The 23586-nt window shown below is 57.6% G+C and overlaps 1 protein-coding gene across 3 annotated transcripts in view; it reads left to right on the plus strand.

Annotated features, from left to right (window-relative positions):
* Window positions 1–468: 468 nt before the first annotated feature.
* Window positions 469–23586, plus strand: part of TPST2 (tyrosylprotein sulfotransferase 2) — a 40020-nt gene continuing 16902 nt past the window's right edge. For all 3 annotated transcript variants that reach the window (XM_084868190.1, XM_084868189.1, XM_084868191.1), the window contains exon 1: window positions 469–572. The gene's annotated coding sequence lies outside the window, so the exon portion shown is untranslated. The remainder of the gene's footprint in view (window positions 573–23586) is intronic.

Consider the following 23586-nt stretch of genomic DNA (forward strand, 5'->3'; position numbering starts at 1 on the left):
ACACCACTTCTTGGCGATCATTGCACTCGCTGCTTACAGACAGAAGGGAACTTCTCTAAAATGGAGCTGCAAAATAAATAAAATAATAAAATAAAATAAAATAAAATAAAAATAAGTAAATAAATAAATAAAATAAAAAATATAAAATGAAATAAAAAATAAAATAACATAAAAAATAAAATAAAATAAAACAAAACGGAGCTGCCTTGGGAGGGAAAGTGGTGAGCGCTGATTCTGGGGTAAACCGGCGTCAGATCAGAGCTTCCGGTGTGTGTGTGTGTGTGTGTGTGTGTGTGTGGGTGTGTGTGCGTGTGTGTGTGTGTGGGTGGGTGGGTGGGTGGGTGTGTGGGTGTGTGCATCAGCTCCCAGGGCCACGCCTCCGGACCGCAAGGCCCGGGGGCGGGGCCGGGGCCGGGGAGCTATGGGCGTGGCCTATGTCGTCCCGCCCCCGCGCAACGTCACGGCGCCGCGGCCCCGCCCCGCGGTGCCTCCCTCCCTCCCTGCCCGGCCGGGCGGCTGGCGAGCCGGGAGCCGCTCGCGGGTCGCGGGCCGTGTCGCGGCGCCTCCGCACGGTAGGTGGCCCCGGGGCGGCGCGGGGGCCTGGGCGGCCGCCCCCGGCGGGCGGGGGGGTCCGAGGTCGACCCCGGGGAGCCTCGATCCTCGCGGTTTCCTCCCGGGCCCGGCGCCGCTGCCCGGGTTCCGGGGCTCCGACGCGCGGGCGGGCGGGCGGGCGGGCGGTTGGAGGATCCCCACCCGCCGGGCGTTCCGAGCGCCTTCCGCGGGGCGACGGCGGGACCGGCCCGTTCCCGCGCTCCCCGCTTCGGACTCTGCACCCGGGAGGCTCTCCGCGTGTGTGCGTGTGTTTGTGTGAGTGTGTGTGAGTGTGTGTGAGTGTGTGTGTGTGTGTGAGTGTGAATGTGTTTGTATGAGTGTGAGTTTGTGTGTGTGTGTATGTGTTTGTGTGTTTGAATTTGTGTGTGTGTGAGTGTGTGAATGTGTGTGTGTGAGTGTGAGAGTGTTTGTGTATGAGTGTGTGTGTGAGTGTGAGTGTGTTGGGGGGATGTGGCGTGTCCCTGCCCTCCCCCCAACCCCCTGCCCCTCCCTGGCGCGTGGGGACCTCCCGGGGCTCCGGGACGGGCTGGGGGGCGCGTGGAAGTTTGCGCCGTGGAGTTACCGGGTGACTCAATAGTGGAGGCGCCGGGAGGCGGAAATCGCAGGCTGGGGAGGGGTGCAGGGGAAACCCTCCTGAACTTGGGGTCCCACGGGAGAAGGGGCTGAAATTTAGCCCGGCAGTATGATGCCTCCTAAAGCTTGGGACTAGGAGTGGCAGCCAGAGCCAGGGGGTCATGGGCGGCCGAGGCTGGGCACCCCTGACCTGGCAGTCATTTTTAAAAAATGTGTGTGTGTGGGGGGGTCTGTCAAAACATACTCATTGAGCATCTGCCACGTGCTGGCACTCTTCAGCGCACTTGGGATACACAGCAGTGAAAAAGCAAGAAGACCAAGATGCCTGCCCCAGTGTCGTTTATAGCCCGACAGGTAGAAACATACAATACACATACCATGGCAGGTGGTGGGGTGAGGGGCGCCATTCAGCCAGCTACAGGCACCAGGAAGCATGTCGTATGTTGCTTGAAAGCGTGTCCTTGGCCACGGGTGGGTCGCATCCCCCGTGAGCTGAGCTCCAGCCCCGTGCATGTGCCAGTGTAGACACGTGGCTAAGGGATCCCTCTCCTGCCCCCACGTACCCCTCACAGAGCGGGCTCCCCTCCTCTAACCTTACCGGATCTGGAGATCAGCCCACCGGGGAGTTAGACGTGAAACCACATGGAGACCTAAGCCTGCTTAAAGAGCAACCGCTAAGCCCCACAGGCACCGTCCCCCGTGCCTCAGCTCGGAGGATGGAGGGGTGGCTGTGGACACGTGAACAAGGATGCGGTTTACTTGAGAGGCCCAGGGTGAAGTGTGCGGGTTAGAAAAATCACCGTTTCTCCGGTGCCCCAGCGGCTGAGGGTGCTGGGTGCTGCCGGTATTTTATCGGTACTTTATCGCCACAGCCCAGGTGTGTGCTAAAATAGGTGACGCCGGGAGGGCGGGGACAGCCTTTCTGAGCTGGCCACGGCTCTGGAACTGCCTGGGACTCCTGCTGGGTGGACGGGGCCCTCGGGCCGCTGATTCTGTGACTGTCAGAGTATTACTGTGAGCGATGGTGACTGTGAGCAAAGGCGGGAGGTCAACCCGGGGTTCCCACTCAAAGGGGAGGGAGGGTGAGAACCGTTTGACTCAGCAATATTAGAAAGCACTGCGCCTGTCACCCCGTCCCTTCCCCTCTTACAGATGGGGAAACTGAGGCTGGGAGAGGTCCCGCATCCATGCTCTTAGGTCCCCCCAGCGAGGGCTTAAACTCCCCCTCAGACCTCCTGACTGCAGGTCGTACAGGACTGGCGATTTGGGGGTAGCATCCCTCCTGGGGGCGTCCTCTGGACTCCCCAGGCTTTGGTGGGTGCTTCCTGTTTTGAACCCCCACCGAGCTAGCTCGCTGGGCCTTTACCTCCCCAACCACCGTGCAGGTCTGTCTCCCACACGGGGCTGTGGACAGCTCTGCGCACCCCATCTCACAGCCCCCCCATTCCAACCCGGTTGCCTGGGCCACGTGTCTGGATTTGGCCAGACTTAGCAATGAATGGCTTGCTCTGGTTAAGTACAAGCCCTTGACCAGAATTGAACCTGGGACCCTTGAGTCTGCAGGCCGACGCTCTGTCCATTGAGCCAAACCAGCAAGGGCTATTGAATAGATTTGTTTATCGATACATCACTTTGTCTTTTTTTTTTTTTTTTTTTTTTAAACCTCATGTAATTTGTTTCATAGCAGCTTTATTGAGATTTAATTCATAGATCATACAGTCCACCCATTTGAACTATTCAATCCAGTGGCTTTTGGGATATCGAGAGTTGTGCAACCATCTAACTCTAGAACAAATCATCTAATTCTAGGACATTCCATATACTTCTAGAACATTCCCCTCTAATTCTAGAACATTTTCACCACTCCAAAGGAAACCGGGGAGCCGTCAGCAGTCACTTCTCAATCTCTCCTTCCCCAGCCCCTGGCAGCCGCACATCTGCTTTCTGTCTCTGTGTATTGGCCTGTGCTGGCCATGCCATGGAGATGGAATCATGCATTGTATAGCCTTTGGGAACTGGTTCGTCCACCTAGCATCAGTACCTCCATTTCTCTTAATATTTCGGGACCATCAGTTAGGGAAGCAGGCCAAGCCTTCCATTACCTTTTACAGCTGAATGATAGATATTCCATTGTGTGGCTGTCCCACATTTTCTGTATCGCGTAGCAGTTGATGGACAGCCGGGTTAATCCCACTTTGGGGCTATTACGAATAATGCCGCTATGAGCGTGCATGTCTAAGCGTCTGTGAGGACATATGTTTTCAGTTCTCCAGGGCAGATCCGTGGGAGTGGAATTGCTAGGTCACGTGGTCATTCTTCGTCTGACCTTTGGAGGACCCGCCAGGCTGTTTGCCGGGGCAGCTGCGCCCTCATCCATTCCCAGCAGCAGCAGACGGGGGTCCCGATGATCGTGTGTACATTGAAGTCTTCTCTTAAGCAGCTCCGATCTTTGAAATAAACCAGCTTTGATGTGCTGGGTATAAGTTATTCCCTAACATGCATGCAATTAAGCGTCTCATTAGCAGACGAAGGAGTGGCCTGCAGGTAACCAGGACCATTAGGGAAGCAGGTCAAGCCTTAGCCCGAGTTGTGTGTGCATGTGCTTCTCCTGTAACATACGTGCTGAGGGTATTGGGCCAGGCCCTCTGCGGGACAAGGGGACAAGAGGAGGCAGCGAGGAGCCGGGCCTGGGAGAGCTTGCTAGGAACCTGTGGGCGGGCTGCAGGAAAGGTGTAAACGGCTCGGACCCTCATACCCCAGGCCCTCGGGGATAGGGTCCCCTTGACAGCTGAGGGTCCATAGAGGCCAGGGAGACGCTTGGGTTTCCTAGAGGCCTGCCCGTGCCCCACCCTGGCCCCCCATGCTCACTGAGCAGGTGAACTCCCCTGGGGGTCACGTGGGTGGCCTTAGGGGGACACCTGAGACCAGGCCTCTGGCGGCTCTCTCCGGCCTCTTCTGCTTTTATTCATTTGTGCGTACTTTCCCGTCCTTGTGCCTTTTAGATCCTGAGTTCCTGCGCACAAAGAGGGCAGCCTGGGAAACGGGAACGGGGTTGGGGGGGCGAGGTAGGGGGCTGCCCCTCTCTGGACCTCAGTGTGCCCTGCCGGGGAATGGGCGCGGACTGAGCCAGGACGGATGCAGCGGCACCTCGCGGTCAGTGAGGCTGTCCCAGGGCGTTGTCTGTGTGACTTTATGGATCTATTTGTACGAAGAGTGGCGGGTCCCGTGGTTGGCATTGGTGATCTGAAAGCCCGAGCGTGGCCTGGTGGCTGGCATTGGTCCCGTGGCCTCATGGGAGCTTGTCTGGGTAGCCCCATCTTCCGGTCTCCCGCTCCCCACCTCTGCCTTCCGCCTGCAAGGCCCCTGGATCTCTGTGGACACATCCGCCCTGAGGCCATTCCAGAGAAGGTTCTGGAATGCCCGTCTCCCGTCATGCCCCTTCTTGGGTATCCTCCACCCAGGGCTGTGGCCTGCAGCTGGGCCAAGCCCCACAAATTGCAGGGCAGGAGCGTAGGGGGTAGTGCCCATGCGCCTGGGGAGGAGCCTCATGTTATCCTGTGTGTTCAGATGGCAGCAGCAAGGGAGGGCATCCAGCCCTGCCAAGGGAGTTCTTGGATCAGCCAGACTTTTGACCCAGAAGGCAGGCACGGTGGCAGCAGGCTCGTGGCAGCGCGCTCCAGGGCGTGGGTCTGCGTTAGGATCCTGCTGCTCTGCTTAGGGCTGGTGTGCCTGGGGCCATGGCTGCCTGCCGCCTTCCCTACGCCCACCGCAGCTTTCTTATCTGCAGCACTGGCGCCAGTGGGACCGGCTCCTGGCTTGTGGCACCGGAGGGGATTCAGGTACGCTCCCACCCTGCCCCCAGGCACAGAGTGGACTCCCGAGCGTGCCTGTCCCTCCTGAGCCAGCTGTCGAAGGCAGTAATAAAAAAAATGCACTTTATACATTTTATTCAGCTCTCCCAGCAGCCCTGTGCGATGAACACGCTGAGGCACAGAGAGGTGAAGTAGTTTGCACCAAGTTACCCAGCGAGGAAGTGAGAGAGATAGGCCTTAAATCCAGAGTCTGCGTTCTTAATTACCATCTTGCCCCTTGTCAATACTCTTTCTTAATGCTCGGCGCTTAGAAAATACTCCGGAAATGTCAGTTATCCCAGTCCCATAAAATAAAAGGCCAGTGCCCGTAATGTCGTAACGACCAGAACGACTGACCTACCAGTCACTGAGGTGCATCGACCACCTCGCGGTCCCTCCCCCAGCCCACAGGCCCCGATCGCTGGATGGCAAAGGGACCCGGGGTGGGCGGCGGTGGGCAGGACTCAGGACTGGGGAGCGGGCAGATGGCCCTGGTCGCAGGCTAGGCCTAGGGACCCTACCTGCGCTCGATTTTGTGCGCTGGGCCTCTAGTGATGACATAATTATTATCACACGGTATATTACAAAACTGCTGTATGTTAATAATAAATGCTCATCCCGGCCCCTTTGTCCTCGCCCTTTCCTGGGCGGGCAGAACAAGCAGACCTTGGCGTTGAGTGTAGATTCCTGTCCCCCGCTTCCCCCCGTTCCCTCCCGCTTCCCACACGCATGAGCAGTTGGGCGTGGGTAAGAGCTTGCAGGCACCTAAGCCCCAGCCCCTGCCACATCACCGTGTGGCATTGGGCAAGCTGCTTCCCCTCTTTGAGACTCAGTTTCCCCCACTGGGGCATGGGTGAGCTGGGCTGGAACAGAAGCGGCCTGCCACTCGATGGCTTCAACCCACAGGGTGGCTTTTACTTGGCACCCAGGGCGTTTTATTTTCAGTTGAGCCGGCAGAAAAATATTTGTAGAGATTAATTCCAATTTCTCACTTCTCTTGGAAACTCAGGAGCTTGGGCCAAACTGGAGTGGCCTGAGGCCGCCGCTTAGATGGCCCGGGCTCTCCTGGTCCCCACAGTCCCCCTCCTCGCCCCCTCGTCCCCTGGGTGCCCTGCCTGAGCCTCAGGGCTCTGAAGACACCCAGGCCCTGCCCACTGTCACTGGGACAAGTGCTTCCATTGCTTTTCGAACAGCGTTTTTGCAGGCAGCCAGCTCCGTTTCTAGGAAATCAGGGCTCTCGGGCCTCCTGCGGCCTTCCCTGCCACTCAAAACCCTCCAGGCTTTTAACACAAGGAAGCTGTCCCCATTCCACATTCTCTGGCCCCAGGGCCCTTCCATAATGGCCTCAGGCCCCAACTCACCCGCAGGGCGATAGTGAGATGGCCCCAGATACCGAGCAGCCTCAGTTCCTCCCTGTGCGACTGGCCCTGCACCTGCATCCCAGCGCACCCCGCAGCTGCCGGAGCGGGCCTCACCGGACTGGGTACCAGGGAGGCCACCCCCTTTCCCGGAAACGGAAGCTCAGAGACGCTTTCTCAGGTCACATGGGCCTGGTGGGACAGCACAGGATTTAAACCCATGTCCACCCAGCCGCAGAGCTACCTGCTTGCTGAATAGGGACCCGTGGGTTATGGGATATCAGAGGCACCAGGTCTCCACAGTCCTGGGGTGTCCCTTCTGGTGGTGGCATCCTGGAGCAGCAGAGTGACCCCATCTCTGACCTGGGTGCTGAGCTGGGTAGCTGGGGACAGCACCTCTTTGGAAATATTGAATCCATGTAACACAGCCATTAGGTGAGAGTTCCGAGGGTTCTGGGTGCGGCCAAGGTCAGCAGGTGGGACTTGGGGAGCCCAGTGACAGGACATGGGAGGCTTGAGGGGGGTCAGTCCAGCAGTGACCTTGCGCTTCATGTTCCGCTCCCGGAGCCTTGACTGAGGGGCTGGGATGACTGTGCTGCGGTGGGTGCGGGGTGGGCGCTGCTTGGAGCCGAGGTCCCGCTCCTGGGTCCGTCTTGGTCTGTTTTTGTCTCTCTCTGTCTCCTTCCCATCCTTGTCCCCCTGTTTCTGCCTCGCCCCCTATCCTGGCCTCTTTGTTTCTGTCTCCCCCATCTTTGTCCATGGCTGGCAGCCCCTCTCCATCTCTGGGTGTCCCCTTCCTGGCCCACCTCCTGCACTATCCCCGGCCCCCCCCCCCCCCCCCCCCCTGCACAGGCCCGCAAGCACAGATCTCTGCCTCTTACGAAAAGTGTCCCACTTCCTTTGGCTGCGAGTGACATCCGCCTCGGAGCCCTCAGAGCCCTCGCAGACAGCCTGCTGGCGTTGGTGGAGGCAGTGCGGCCACTTCCCTGTCTCTGGAGGCTCCGGGGAGATCTGGAGCACCCCAACCGCCCACTGGGCCCCCGCCCCGCCCCGCCCCGCCCCGCCGGCCCCGTGCTGTGCTGTCGGGGAGGAAGAGGAAGCCCTGGTAGCTGGAGGGCTGGATGCCTCTCTGGGTTAGATTTGGTTTGGGGCGCTCCGCAGGCTCATGGCTCGGGGTGGGGCTTTGATCCGCCGGCCTCTGGGGCACCTGCAGGTTGTAGGCTCCGCCCACAGGCCGTTTCCTCAGCGCCCCACCCCTCCCCCTCCGGCCCGAGCTCCTTTCATGGACCCTCAGGAGCAAACTGCAAGAGTTTTAGGGAGAATAGATGGCAAATTTAGGCCAGCCTCTCCTCACAGATGGGGAAAGAGGCCCGGCGTGGGGTGACTTGCTCAGAGCAAGCACGCAGCTTTCAAGTACAGAGCGGGTGTGGTCCCCATCCCTGCCAGCAGTGCGGGGAGAGTATAGAGCTGGTGCGTGCTCTGACGGCCCCTGTGGGTGCCAGGTGAAAACCCCCTCTTCGGAGGGCAGAGTTGGGTTTGAGGCTGGCTTGCCCTCCCCCACCTGCTGGGGGACGAGCTCTCCCCTGAGGGCCTGGGGGCTCAGGGTAGCCCCACGGTTTCCCCTGTGCTTGGTCTCAGCAGGCCTGCGGCTGCCCCAGCCTTGGGGCCCTCAGCCTGCGCTGGTGGTATGACCAGAGTTCAAAGACCTGCGAACCAGGAGCACTGTGCCCACGGGCAGGAGGACACGGAGCAAAGTGGCCCTTCCCCACCCTTTTGCTGTTCAGGGGCCCCACCAACTCGATGGCGCCATCCGCCCACCCTGCCAAGGGTGACCTTTCCTGTCAGTCCCCTCCAGACACATCCGCACACGCACTCCCAGGAGCCGTGTTTGCCCAGCTCCCCGGCGTCCCGGAGCCCAGTCCAGTCTCCCCACACATTAACCGTGGGAAGGAACATAAATGACAGCGTCACTGTTCCCGGGGACCTCCGGGAGGAGAGCGGCCCCACGCAGCTCTCCATGCACAGGCTTGCACATGCCAGGCCCTCAGCAGGTGTAGCTGCCGAAGTTCCTACTCTTATTAATGTGACCGTGATTACTGGAGTGAGTGGGCGAAGGGGGAGGCAGTGTTTAGGAAGAACAAAGAATGCCAGCATCAGTACAGGGACAGGACGGCATTTGATGTCCACGTCAGGGTAATCATGGCCAGTGTTACTGATGTCCTAGTGTGTGTGTGTGTGTGTGGGGGGGGGGGGTCCTTGAACTGCTCTGAGCCTCAGTTTCCACATCTGTGGAATGGGTGAACAATATAATCCAGTCAGGTTTATCTTTTTTAAAAATATATAGATTTTATTGATTTTTTTTACAGAGAGGAAGAGAGAGGGATAGGCCAGAAACATCGATGAGAGAGAAACATCAACCAGCTGCCTCCTGTATGCACACCCCCCATAGGGATGTGCCTGCAACCAAGGTACATGCCCTTCACCGGAATCGAACCTGGGACCTTTCAGTCCGCAGGCCAACGCTCTGTCCACTGAGCCAAACCGGTTTCGGCCAGTCAGCTTTATCTTGTTCTGCTCTGCTGTGGGCCTCTGGGTACAGGCAATCTCGCTCTCCAGGGAGGGGCCCACACAGCACTGTGCTCCCTGACCTTGCTCCGGGCAGTGTCCAGGCAGGTGTGCAGATGGAAGTCTCCAGCAGGCCCAGGCCCCTTCCGAGTCCCCAGCCGTCTCTCTGTAGGAAAAGGCCATTCACGCTCTGAATCAGACCCAGACCCAGACGCAGTGAACCCTGGGCACCTCCCTGCCTCCTCATGGGTCTGTGCCTTTGGTTTTGTTGTTGTTAGTTTTCACTGCTTTTGTTTTCATTGCTTTTGTTCTCAGCAGCTCTTTGAAGCCTTTGAAATTCCTCCTCTTCTGTTCCATCCCAGGAGCAGGGGAGAGGGGAGAGGGTCTCTCAGGCCTGGGCTGGGTTTTTCCCAGCGGGAGGCCGAGGGGCAGGTCTGCCCTGGGAAACGGGGCTCCCTGCTCTGTGCTGGGCCTGCAAATTGTACCTTTAAAACCCCCCACCCGGCCCTGGCCAGTTTTGCTCAGTGGGTAGAGCATCGGCCTGCGGACTGAGGGGTCCCGTGTTCGATTCTGGTCAAGGGCATGTACCTTGGTTGCGGGCACATCCCCAGTGGAGTGTGCACGAGGCAGCTGAATCGATGTTTCTCATCGATGTTTCTAACTCTCTATCCCTCTTCTTTCCTCTCTGTAAAAAAAAATAAAAATAAAAATAAAAAATATATATATATATTTTTAAAAATATATATTTTAAACAAAACACCCCCACCCCTGCCCTGGGTGGCTCATCTGCTCAAGCATCATCCCATGTACCAAGAGGTCGCCGGTTCAATTCCTGGTCAGGCCCATGCCAGGTTGCAGGTTTGACCCCCAGTGGGCTGTGCAGGAGGCGACCAATCCATGTTTCTCTCTCCTCCCCTCCTCCATTCCTTCCTCTGTCTCTCAAAAAAATCAACAAAAAATATATTTAAAAAATACATTTTAAAAACCCACCCAAATCCCACCCCCACCCACACTCACGCCCCAAAGCCCACCAGGCCGGGAGCTGTTGCTTCTTGGCGGAAGGACGACAGCCGGTTCCCACCAGCTTATCTGGGAACATCACGCGGGGACGGTACCTCCGGCAAGTGCCTGCTGCTTGCTCTCTCTGTTCCTGGTCAAGCTTTCCCACCTTTTGGCCACCAGCCATTTCAGAAACTCACAAACAAGTGGCCGCTCATGCCGCTTTAAAAACACATCAACTGCAACTGGGGGGGGGGGGGGGGGGAGTCAGCCACACGCTTTCTCAGCAAAAAGCATCGCCACGACCTCCGACCTCCGTGCGCTGCGCTCTCCAGTGGCTCCCGCTGGGAGACTCCAGTTCGCACCCTCAGCCTTTGGAAATCAATTTGTCAAAACATTAGTTTATTCTTAAGATCACGTGGGGCCTGGAGAAGACCCCCTGAGTGGAGAGGGTGCAGAGGTCGGTGACGTGTCTGTATCCGCTGGCGGTGGGGTAGGAGCGTCCCAGCTGGACCACTCCACGTTCCCACCAGCAGTGCACAGGGTTCCAGTTTCTCCACATCCCCTCCAGCTCTTGTTTTCTGTTTTCATGCTCATAGCCTTCATTTAAGAAAGAAAGAAAGAAAAAGAAAGAAAGAAAGAAAAATGTTTTTATTGATTTCAGAGAGGTAGGGGGAGAGAGAGAAACATCAATGATGGGAGAATCATGTGTCAGCTGCATCCTTCACACCCCCTTCTGGGGATCCAGCCCCAAACCCAGGCCTGTGCCCTGACCAGGAATCGAACCAGGAACCTCTGGGTTCCCGGGTCAGTGCTCTACTGCTGAGCCACACCGGCCAGGCGGCAGTCGGCCTTCTCATGTGTGTGACTTGGTTTCTCATTATGGTTTTGATTTTCATTTCCCTGATTAGAGGTTTAGCATCTTTTCACGTGCATATTGGCCTTTCACACATGAAACATCTTTAGAGAAATATCTATTCGGGTCCTTTGCCCACGTTTCAGCCAGGCTGCTTCTGTTGAGTCTTAGGGCATCTCTGTATAGTCCGCTATTCATCCCTTACCAGATACATGATTTGCAAATATTGATATTTCCTCCCGTTCTGTGGATTGCCATTTTACTCTGGGAGAGTATCTTTCGATGCACAAAAGGTTTTGATTTTCATGAAACCCAGTTGGTCTATTTTTTCTTTGTGCCTTTAGTGTCACAGTGGTTAGAGTGTCAGCGCTTGCACCAAAGGGTTGAGGGTTCCATTCCTGGTCAAGGGCACATACCTGGGTTGCGGGTTTGATCCCTGGCCCTGGTCTGGCTGCATACAGGAGGCAGCCAATCCAGTGTTTCTCTCCCTCTCCCCCTCCCTTTCCCTCTCTCCTCTTCCTGTCTCCCCTCTCTCCCTCCCTTCCTCCCTTCCACTCTCAACATCCTCAGGTGAGGATCAACAAAAATAAAAAATAAATATAAAGGCGCCGTTGACAGGGTTTGCTGCGGGGTTGGATTGAAAGAGAGAGGACTCCGGCTTTCGGCTGCCTTTGAGGCTCTTGGCCTGCAGAACGAGCTGCCACCCACTGCAGGTGGAATGTCCGGGGGCAGATGGAGGGGGGGCGCGGGGAGAGACCAGGAGATCAGCTCTGGGTGCTTGAAGTTGGAGGAGCCAGCTCAGTGCCCAAGCAGAGGCGACAGGGAGACAGCTGGACCTGAGTCTGTTTTTGAGGAAAGAGGTTTGGGCGGGAGGTGACAATCCTGGAGTCCCCAGCGCTCAGGAGAGGAGGAAAACCTGGCGGGAGGGAGGGGAGAGGGCAGAGCACGGATCTCCCGCTCTCCGTGCCAGAGTGGCCTGGCCCAGCATCAGGAAAAAAGCCTGAAAATTGTCATTGGCCAAGGGGTGGTCGGATGGGAGAGAGGAAGACAAACAGACATCACCTCCTTGGCCTCTGATCAAAAGCCGCCTCGGCCTGGCTGCACATGGACTGCATGTGGGTTTTGGGGTCTCAGTGCCAAGAACTGGGGTGTGGGTGGCACGATCAGAGGCCGTGGCTCAGATCACCTCTATGTTCCTGGCGCCTGGCTCCGTGCCTGGCCCCGGGAGAGCTCCTGCCAGGGAGTGTGGCTTGAAGGAGTGAATGGAGTCCCTGTGCTTCTCTCTAAGCAGACGGGGAAGGCGTGCGGGTGGGAGGACAGAGGACACCCAGCCAGCAACATCACTCCTCGGTGTTTGACGAAGTGCGGTTCTCTGAGACTATTTTTATTGAAATCTGTCACGCCAGAGGAAGGTGCAGACACCCTCAGTGAGCAGCTCGATGCATTTTCAAAGCACATTACCAGCTCTCATCCCCCCTTAGCCATGTTCCCCCCCAAGGGTAACCACCATTTTGAAGTCTCCGACTAGGGATTGATCCGGCCGTTTCGCTGTTCGGCTGTCCGGTCTAATTAGCATATTGTGCTTTTATTATTATAGGAAAGCCACGTAAACACACATATATCCTCTTTTGTAGCCTTCTTTGCTCAGCACCATAGCTGTGAGATTGTATCCATATTATAATACGAGGTTCTGGCCTGTTCTCCTTCCTGGCTGGTTAGTGTACGCTTGTTTATTTGGACTTATTTATCCATTCTCTGGTTCATGGACATTTGAGCCGTTCCCAGTTGGGGACCATCGCAAATGGGTGTGCTGGGAACATTCAGTATGTGCCCGTCGGTGAATGGGTAGCTGCGTCTCCGATGATGTGAGCTTAGCGGTGGAATTGCTGGGCCTAGACCAGGCGTATGTTCGGCTTTCATCTCTGTTATGCCAAAGCCTTTCCTAAGAGCTCGTGCCAGGCTCCCCTCCAACCGGCGGAGCTGAGAGTTCTGGTTGCAGCACATCCTTGCCAACACTTGGTCTTATCTTTTTTTAAAATTTTTTTTTAGCCATTCTCATGTACAGTGGTCTCACGTTGTACTGTTAATTTGCATTTATTTCCCTAGTAGTGGATAGGATTGAGTTACCCGTTCATGTGCTTATGGACTATTTAGATAACCTTTGCTGTGAATTATCTCTTCAGACTTGCTCATTTTCCTGTTGCGTTGCCTGTCCTGTTCTTATTGATTTCACAGAGGTCTTTTATATATTCTGGACACGAATACCTTGTTTGATATAGGTATTGTAAAGATCTTCCAGGTGTAACGTCTTTTGATCCGTAAGAAGAGAAACCAGGAATTCATTGACTTGAACACAGGTCAACCCCTTCATCTGCCTGAGCCTCAGTTTCCCTCTCCAAACCCAGCAGAGTATTTATTTAGCCCCGTGTTTGGTGAATAAACGGCCCGCTCTTGGTAGTCACCACTCCAATAGATGACTATTGGCACATTTGCTGGGGATGAAAGAGCCCTGAGCTAATGGGCAGAACTGACCCTGTGGGGGCTTTTCAGCCATCTTTCAGGCCAGATCTGTAAACATCTACTAAGCACCTGCTGTATACCAGCCTTTGGGCCACGCAGTGAAAGTGCAGCAGTGAACAAGGCTCCGATGGAGGGCGTTGCACCTGTGGGCACCCAGGGGAGCACTCACCGGGCAAGGGCATCACAGAAGGCTTCCTGGAGGAGGCAAGCCTTAGGCTATACTTGAGTGGGTGCCTTCTGTTCTGCACATTTGGGCACCTTCTGTGTGCCAGGCACTGATTCCCAGCCAGTGGTGGTTTGTGCCCCCACGGGACACCTAGCGACGTCTGGAGATATGTTCGGTTGTGGTGACTTGGGGAGTGGGTACTACCAGCATCTAATGGGTAGAGGCCAGGGATGCTGCTCAGTACTCAGAATGCCGTCACCACAGTATATGGCCCAAATGTCGTTAGTGCCAAGGTTGAGACACCGTGAGATGGACAGTTACAGTCAGGTGTGACATTAGTTAGTGGAATGAGCAGAGGGTCCTCTCTGAGCCTCCGTTCCCTCCTCTGTCCAGTGGGAGCGGAGCAGGGCTGACCACAGCAGTTGCTGTGAGCACGTTTAAGCTCATGAGAGCAGCCCGGTGCCCGCCCGAGGCAGGCCTCCGATGGCGGCTCCTGGTTGTGGACGCGTGCGCATCAGTCCCCCAGCGGCTCCCTGCAGTGAGTAGTGTGAGCCCATTTTCCAGGAGGAGAAGACTGAGGCAGAGAGGGTAGCTGGTGAGAGCAAAGCTGGAGTCCCAGCCAGCCCTTGGCTTCGGAGCCCTTTCCCTCTGCTGCATGGCCCCCATCCTCCCCTCCCCCCCATCGCCCCCTCCCAAGCAGGAGTCCTGGCAGTTCTGGCGGTGCTTGATAGTGGTAAAAACTTGCCCCGTGGCCCCGCCTGGCCCTCCGTCCTGGATGATCGGACATGAAAGGCGCAGATGCCCAGCCCACAGAGCCCGTTCCCTCCCTCGGGGACTGTCCTTCCTCCACTCGGCGCACCTGTACCTGGCCGCCCTCCTGCTCCGTGCGGCTTTCTGACGCTGGCGTGGTCGGGCAGGAAGTGGCCGGAGCAGCGCCGGGAGGGGGCCAGGTCCAAGAAGCCGGAGCGGAGGGAGGCCTTCGAGGTCGTGGGCTCTGGTGGTCCCGACGCCTTGTCCGGCCTCCGTCTCCTCACCTGGACATGGGAAGAAGCATCCGCTCTGGGTAAACATGTCGGACGTGCGAAGGTGCCGGAGAGGGGACTGGGGGCGGGCCTTTGGAGGCGCCTGGGCAGTGCCCGCTGCAGTGGAAAGGCTGTGTGGCCCCTCTTAGGTGCCCCCTGAGCCTGGTCGGTTCCCGGGGTGGGACTAGCCAGCCTGCCGCTCCTGATGCGGTTACCGAGTCCCAGGTGCCCTTACACATGTTCCTTTGTGACGGACGGGGTGCGTGCATCGAACATGACAGCAGCCTGGATGGCCATCAGGAAGGCCTTGGCCAGACGCATGGGGGGCCATCCCTGCTCCGTGGGATGATCCGTCGGGTCTTGGGAATCCATGTCTTGTTTTCCATGAGGATGGGGCCCCCGTGAGTGCTGGGGCTCCGTGTGTGTGTGTCTGAGTGTGTGTGTGTGTGTGTGTGTGTTCTCGTTAACTGACGTGGCCCGTGCTGGGACAGGATCTGGCACAGGGGCGCTCAGCAGTGTTTACTGATGTCGGAGCAAATACACAGGAATGGAAAGATCTCCATGACCTCGTTGGAGGGAGCCGTGCCAGTTTCAGAAGGCTCCGCGTGAGCTGGGGCCTCAGCCTTGGCATGAGCGGCATTTGGAGCCAAATGACCCTTTGTGGTGGGCCTGACCTGGGCATCGCAGGACGCTGAGCAGTATCCCTGGCCTCAACCTGCTAGATGACCCCAAAACCGTGTCCAGACATTGCCAGTTGTCCCCAAAGGGGCAAATCTGCTCCGATTGAGAACCCCTGGTGTGATGTGCCAGCATGTGGAGGGGAGGAGGGAGGGAGGGAGAGGAGGAGGGAGGGAGGGAGGGGAGCGCCATGTGACTTCATCCAGGTGGGTACTCGGCTGTAACCTAGGAAGGTAGGTGAGGGTGCTCCACCCCAAACGGGCCAGCAGTGGGTGCCTCTTAGAAATGAAGGACTGGGATGGGATTGGAGGCTCTCCTCCAGACAGACATCAGCCTTCTCTATTTTTTGTTTTGTTTTGTTTTGTTTTTACAGACAGGAAGGGAGAGGGATAGGGAGTTAGAAACATTGATGAGAGAGAAACATTGATCAGCTGCCTCCTGCACACCTACCACTGGGGATGTGCCTGCAACCAAGGTACATGCCCTTGACCAGCATCGAGCCCGGGCCATTTCAGGCTGATGCTCTATCCACTGAGCCAAACTGGTTTCGCCCCACTGCTTCTTGATCGCCTGAAGTTCACCAGCCCAGCTGGCACCAAGGAAACAGGCAAGGCCGGAAAGGGCAGGAGGAGGACTGTCAAGGCTGTGGAGATGGAGGACCTTGGCACGGTCTGTCCCTATAGATGGGCACTGGCTGCCAGCCTGTACAGCTTGAGCATTCTATACTGCTTCAGCTCAAGCATGTGCCGTGGCTCCCTAGTACCCACGACTAAATTTCCCTTCTGTGCCCCCTGGATTAGCATGCCATAACCTGCAAGAGATTCTTCAAGACAGAGCCAGGTTTCAAATACTAATAATAGCAATACTGGTAATGATTACAGCGCCTGCCGTTTGCACGGCACAGTGGTAAGCGCTCTACCTGCATTACCTTCAACTTAATTTTGACAAAAGCCATTTGCAGCGGCTGCAGAACGGACTCTGGTTTCACACCTGAGGGGACGGATGCCCACAGAGGGTCAGTGTCTTGCCCGAGGCCACGTGGCCGTGGCCCAGCTCGGATCCGCATCCTGACTCCAGAGCCAGATTCTTAAAGGGGCCGGTCTCCCTCCTCTTCTTGGGAGGAGGCACCGGCTTGCTGCCTGCAGAGGGTGAGCCAGGCCTGCCCCGTGACCTTGCCCCGGGCCCTTGGCTCCAGGCTTTCTCTGAGGCTCTCAGGCTCGTTCCGGGCTGGCTCTGTGTCCCAGCTCTCAAGGTCCTGGAATTATGTAAGAAACCTAGAAATCGCCTGATTTCATTTCTTCTTTATTTCTAATCACACCGCTGATGGATAGCCCTGTAGGTCAGGGAGGGGAGGAGAAAGACATGAGCTCACTTAGCCTTTCTGGAGTATTTTTCCAACATCAATATTTACCGGGATGGGATCGGATAGCGAATTTATCACCAACATCTCAGCCCAGTATCCCTCAGGTTCATGAACCCTTTTTTACAGATGGATCCAGGTCTGTGAAGGTTGTGCCATGAATATTTAACCAGAATGTCTAATTAGAGATGATGCTAAATAAATAGAATGTCTAATGAGAGATGATGCTAAATTAAGAGCTGGCATTTACTGAAATCCTCCTTCTGCTGGGCCCTGCCCGGAGCACTTAACAGTTATCCCAGCAACCCTCTGAGTTGTCAAAATTATGTTCAGCCCCATTTTACAGATGAGAAAACTGAGGCTGTTGGAGTTAACTGGCCCCAGGTCTCATGGTCAGTCCTAGTTGGCAAAGGCAGCCGTGGACAGGTCCGTAGCCCCTCCCGAGCCTTCCTCCCATACCTTAACCATTGGGCCACATGGCCATGTGCCTCACCTCTCATGTCCTCAGGATGCCTGTGTCTTCGAAGCGGGCAAGTGAGATCGGTGCTCGCCAAGGAGAGAAGACCCTAAGGTTCTGAGACACAGAGCCTTGCACAGCCTGACCGGCATTCACAATTCCCCGATGCCCCAGGCAACCCCAGGCTCCGTACTTGGCATTCCAGGCCAGACACAGTCTGTTCCTTGTCTACCTCCTTTCCCTGCGCTCTTGCCCCCATTGCTGACTTCTAACTGGCACATACCAGTATTTCTGAAATCCCTGCAATGCATCACGGTACAGCCTCCACCTCAGTCCTCCCAGCAGCCTTGCTGGTCAGAATTCCTGGCCCCATTTGATGGATGAGGCAACTGAGGCCCAGAGGGAGAGAGGACCCTGTGAGGGGTCTGGTCTGGAGCAGAGGCAGGTGCTCGCCCAGGCCGGCTGCCCGCACGCCAGGTCCTGGCCGCCTACCTGAGCCTTCTCTCGCCCGCCGATGGTGACTGTGACCCTGATGCTGAGCCTCGCTCTGCTTCCCCCTGAGGCCAGACTCACTTCTGACAACATCCAAGGTCACATGCGGGCGCTTGATGCCAGCATGGGCGGGCACCTGGCTTCTTTCCTAATAGTTCTGTTGTCTCCTATGTTTAAAAATATATTTTATTGATTGTTTACAGAGAGGGAGAGAGATAGAGAGCTAGAAACGTCGATGAGAGAGAAACATCAACCAGCTGCCTCTTGCACACCCCCTACCGGGGATGTGCCCGCAACCAAGGTACATGCCCTTAACCGGAATCGAACCCGGGACCTTTCAGTCCACAGACCGACGCTCTACCCACTGAGCCAAACCGGTTTTGGCTGTTGTCTCCTGTGTTTAAATCACATCCAAACACTAAGTCACACTCCGGAATATGCCGTCAAGCTCTTCCTTGTTTGTGCAGCCCCTGCTGCCTTGTGCTTGGTGGTGGAGAGAGGAAGTAGGCAGGAATGGGTAGGAACGGGAGCCCAGGCCTCCCCCCCCCCCTCCGGGCCCAGGAATTGGGATGGGAAAGTGACATCTTTATTGACTCAATTAAAACTTCCTCCCAGCAGCGGGGTAGGTGCCAGCTCGCCGCAGCGGGGCCCTGGTCTCCGGGAGAAACCACATGTATCTTCATATCACATTTCAGGTGCTACAGATCCATGCAAATTGCAGTCCTCAGCCTCTAACTTATTGCTCTAATAAAGGGCCATATGGGTTCCTCTAGACACCATTTTTTACCCGTGTTCTTAGCCAGGTTTTGCTCTAATTGGTGTCCTTATAACAGAACATTCTGGGGAGGGACCCGTAGGTTTCACCAGGGGGCCCACGGCACGGAGTCCAAGAGCTGGTGAGGCCTGTGTGTGATGCCACCCTGCACCCCGTGGGCAGCCGCCTCCCGTCTGCGTCTCTTATTTGTGGCCTGGGCAGCGGGGAGCTCGCTCTCACGGTGTTTGGGGAGGTCGGCAGTTGCTGGGCGCAGTTCTGGCGTGGTGTCTGTCTGTCTGTCTGTCCGTTGGGGGTGGCCCTGGGCCACCCTGGCCTGCCCACCAAGGTGCTCCCACAGCCCCCGCGTGTCCTCCATCCGGGCGTCCACCCCTCGGTGGATCATCTGCCTCTCCTGTGCCTGTTGGGACACTCCTCCCCGGCAGCCCGTCTCCTGAGAGATGAGAGTGTCCCTAGTCGTTGCTAACGTCACTGAGCGCATGCGCTGTGCCAGCCTCAGGAGCAGCCAGGTGGGTACTGTTTGCACCCCCCTTCTGCAGAGGAGCAAGAGAGGCCCAGAGAGAAGTGGTCAGCACTGGATCACAACAGCTGGCCATTGCACCTGGCCCGTCCAGCTGGTACCCCATTCCCTCGGCCCGGCCAGGAGCCCCTGAATGCTGAACTCGGGGCCCTACGCAGTATTGAATGGGGGTGGGGATCGAACTTGGCGATGCGGGTCCCTGCACCCCATTCCGTAACGTCCCAATCAGCACGCCTGGGGCGGGTCTTTGAGTCATTGCAGAAGGTGCTGATGCGCTTGTTGGTGGAGAAAACCTTAAGGGAAGAAGTACCAGTTATAACGAAGCTCTGGTCTGAGCGCGGTGTGTCAGCCCCCTGACGGAACCCCGCTACTGCTGTGAGCACCCCCTGCCACAGGTGGGGAGAGCGGGCCCTAGTGATCGGCAGGACCGGGACTCCGAGCCAGGTGTGCGGACTCCTCCCGCAGTGCTCTTCCCCGTTCTGGCAGCTTCTCGGCGGAAGAATGGAGACCGGGTGGTGTGTGTGGTGTGTGTTTGTTTGTGTGTGTGTGGCAGGTGCAGGAAGCCCCGACCCAAAGGTCACTCGGGGCCCTTCCTGTTTGCATTGTTCACCAGCAGGAGGGGTCCCACGTGTTCCCAAGCAGGAAGCCCAGAGCCAGGGCTGAGCCGGGTGCCAGGGCTGAGCCGGGATGGGGCCGGAGCTGGAGCTGGTCCCTGCCCGGAGCAGCCGCGTGACCTCGGCTTCCCCACCTGGCAGTGGGAGGGGAGGGGCTGGGGGCTGGTTAAGAGCTTGGGTTCTGACATCAGAGAGACCTGGGTTCCAGTACAGGCTCAGGCAGTTCCCGGCTGTGTGACCTCGGACTCTCACTTCCTGTCTCTGAGCTGGTTTCCCCTTTGTCACATGACTGATAACAGTGCCTACCCAGGTGGAGGTTAGAGGCCGAACATAATTAAGTGCCAGGTGCACACAAGCCTCTTTCCTCGATGGCAGACCACTTGGTGTGCCTGCGTGCGTGTGGGCGTGCGTGCGTGTATGTTTAGTCAATGACTTGTTTTCCCGAGCTGGGGCTTGGGATGGTGAGGTCAGCAGGGGTCAGCGGGGCTCCGTGGGGTGGATGGTAGCCATGGCGATGGAATGTGGGAGCTGGTGCCCGAGGGGAGGGCTGGCAGGATGATAGCTGCGCCGGGTACATGCACTGCCCTCTCCTCCCCACCCCCCCAGGCCACTCTGAGTGAGGGACCTGCCACCTTCGCTGGTGCCTGTGCTCAAACCCCTGCCCACTGAGCTTGGAGAGATTCTGCTGAGTTAGACGTTCAGAGGCGTTTGAGCCCAGATCCGTGGGTGTCGGTGTAAATGCCACCTCATTCTGTGACCTCCTGTGGAATGACACACACACCCCCTCCCCCCCACTGGGGGCATTTCCTTCTGAACACCTGGCACAGCCTCTTCCTGGCTCACATGCTGCTGTTTTCTCCACTAGAAGGTCAGCTCCAGGAGGCAGGAGCCTTGTCGGCGGCTCTCGGTGTGTCCTGGCACATAGTAGTCGCTCAGTAAACTCGTGTGGAATGAATGGATGAATGAATGAATGAATGTGGGTCTGAAAGGATCGGGATGATTGAACAGCCCCTCTCACTCCCCCCGCTTTCCAGGGTCAGTGGGGAAAGCGAGCAGAGCCCCTCCCCCCTCCAGCTGCACCCATACATGAGCCCCGTGACAGGTGCCAGGGAGATCGCCGGGGGCAGAGCCGGGGGGCAGAGCCAGGTGTGGGACGGGCTTCTCCCCTTATGGCTGTGAGGCTTCCGAGCACTCCGTTCTCAGAGCTCCATCCCCTCGCCTCTCAGGTGGGAATGGAAGCCCCACCTGCAAACTTCCCACAGCTCCGGCCGCGCCGCGCTCAGCTGGCGGGGCGGCGGCTCCGCTCCCAGCGGGGGCACCAGCGGCAGGCAGCCGATGGAGGCTTCTCTCTCACCCGTCTCCCTCTCCTGGGGTGACTGTAAGAAACACTGGCTTCCGCGGAGGGTGAAATTAGAAAATGAAAGCCAGCATGTAAATAGCACTCGCCGTGGCAGGCGCTGCCTTTTTTACGTGTCTCAGCGCTTCTCCGAGCCTAGTTCCTCCTCCGCAGCGGCCACGTTTCCAGGGCCCGGGCCATGTGCGCGCTGTCGTCACCCCCGTTTTACAGATGAGGAGACTGAGGCTCCGAGTGGGTAAGTCAGTAGCCCGTGCAGCTGGGGTTTGAGTCCCTACTGTACTTTTTAAAACACTAGTCATCTCATTACTGTGTAGACAGACGGTATGACAGCGCCAGGCGATGGGGAGCAGCATCCTTTCCGACCCTGTGGCCTCTGCCTCAGTTTCCTCCTCGTCTTCCGTTTGGCGCCTGTGGTTTCAGGTGCCGCTGGGTTTGGTTGATTCGGCATTCGCTCTCGCGCCGTCTTGCGCAGCCGGCACGCACCTGACCTTCGCCATCCGTACACGAGAGCGCCGGGCCCCGCCGCCCACCGGGGCTGTTGTGAGGGTAAAACCAGGGCCTGGAAAGCCCTCGGCCCCGAGTGGAGTATGCAGTGGCGCATAATGAATGCTTACTTTTCTCCTGTAAGAAAAAGGGGGCTCATGGACCCCCCCTCCCCAGGCCTCGCCTTTGCCTTCCGAGTCAGCGCTGTCCTCAGAAATCAGTGCGAGGGCAGGGTGCCCTACCCCGGGGCCCAAGACCTTTTCCATGAATGTCCAGAGAGGAAGTCCTGTTTTGTGCATCACATGGAGTTTTTGTTGCGCTTCTCTTTCTTCCCTCCTCCCCCCCTTTCCCTGCTCCCCCTTCGCTTCTCTCCCTTAAAATACATGTAAAAGCCCTTTGAAGCTTCTAGGCCACACAGTGACAGGCCGGGGCGGGGGGGTGGGGGGGGGGAGGGCCAGCTTTGCCCCCCCCATTCCAGATCTGCGCCTGGCCACCCTGCGGAGCTGAGCTTGCAATGTTCTTTCCTTTAAGTTCAAATGCCCACGCGTGGGTGGTGATCCACTTAGGACACCTGGCCCCGGTGGCCGAGGCTCAGCCCGTCCCTCAGCCCTGAAGGGGCCCTTCAGCTGCAGGCTGCCCGCCAGCCCGGCCTCCTCCTCCCCGGCTCCAGGCGTTTCAAGGGCTCCTGAGAGCAGCTGGGCCGAGCCATCCCGCCGCCCTCCGCCCCTCCCCTCCTCCTGGAATGCCTCAAGCACCTTCTCCCTGATTGTTGTATTTGTTCCAAGAGGCAGGCCTCCCATTATGGGCCCGCAGGGCGGCCTGTGTGTTCTGTGGCGTGGAGGGGAGGCCGGGGCTGGTTGCTGTGGTTACACCTGGGAGTCCTTCACCATCTGTGCTCAGATGTGCTCGTTAGGCTGGTGTTTAAAAAAAAAACCTGTATATATATATAAAAAATCAATATTGAAGGTGAAAAAAAAACCGTATAGAAGCGAGGGATGGGCACAGGGAGGAAGGACAGAAATGTGGGAACAGCCTGCCCCAGCTTGTTTCCCTCTTGGCACAAATGAACTAACAGCTGCGATGTCTGAGGACTGGCTGTTCCTATTGAAACCTCGCAGCAGCCCATTTTACAGAAGGGGAAAACCGAGGCTCAGAGCGGTGACAGTCTCTGGGGTCAGGGAGTCATCCAGCTCCAGAGCTGCTTTCTTATCCACCCCTCCTCCTGGGATGGGACTGGACGGGGGAAGGTGACACTCAAGCTTAGCTGCGATTCTGAAGTGATTGCCCTGGTGGGCCTCAGTTGCCCTGTCGGTGAAATGGGTTGGCAGAGACCCAGGGCTCCCCAAGCAGCAGCGCCTCAGCTCACATTCCCAGCTTGCACTTCTCTGCCTGAGAATTGAGCCAGGTCACCCCCGGAGGTCCAGGCAAGGCCAGGCCCCGCTGTGACATCCGGGGCCCAGACGGTCTCCCCTGCACTGCAGCGCCCCCGAGTGCTTCCCCGTCACTGTCGGTGCCCTCGGGGAACCCCCATCCCCTCTCCATGGCACCAGCCCCAATGCAGCATCGCTGATCCCCCAGGGTCAGGGGCGGGCAGCCTTGGTGAGCGCGCCCTAGGCTGCAGTCCGGGATGGGAGTGCCCAAGAGGTGGGTGCAGCCCCTGGTCCCCGAGTCCCAGCTCCTCTTGGGGCAGTCCTAGGCACAGGCACCCTACACCCCAGCCTCCATTCTTGGGGGCTCAGCAAAGCCCCCCGGGCGGGGGCCAGGCCCCAAAGCCCGCGTCCCTTGGTCCCCGGCTGGTGCTGCTGTCTGCTCCTGCACCCACGCTTCCCTGCCTCACAGCAGCTCCCGGGAAGCCTGTCATTACCTCTTATTTTGGGGGAGGAAACGAGTTCAGAATGAAGTCCCTTGTCCGGTCACCAAATGGCGAGGGGCAGAAGCAGGATTTGAACCCCTAGCTGTAGCTCTTCCCCACCCTCCTCGCTGCCAGGAGGCCAGGACATGCCCATGATGGAGTCTGGTGGGGTGGGTCAGGCCTGGTTCCTGGGCTGCGCCCACTGGCCCCTCCTGGAGTGGCTCTGGGCGCCCAGGAAGCTGCCTGTGCTTTGTGGGGGGCTGGCTGGCAAGTCACCCCGCTTTTGCTTCCCAAGCCCCCCTCCAGGTCTTTGCTGTCCTCTGCTCCCGTCTGCGCCGCCTGTGTGGAGCTGTTAGCTCTGGTTGCAGAGGGGGCCTCTATCTGGGGCCTGGCGCCTGCTCCTCTGCCCCCGGCCCTGGCCCTGGGGCAGGTTGCCGCTGGCTGAGCCTGGGGGCGGCATTCCCACCCCAGAGGCTGGA

The sequence above is a fragment of the Pipistrellus hanaki genome, assembly GCF_964339955.1.
Source record: "Pipistrellus hanaki genome assembly, chromosome: 19".
Lineage (NCBI taxonomy): Eukaryota > Metazoa > Chordata > Mammalia > Chiroptera > Vespertilionidae > Pipistrellus > Pipistrellus hanaki.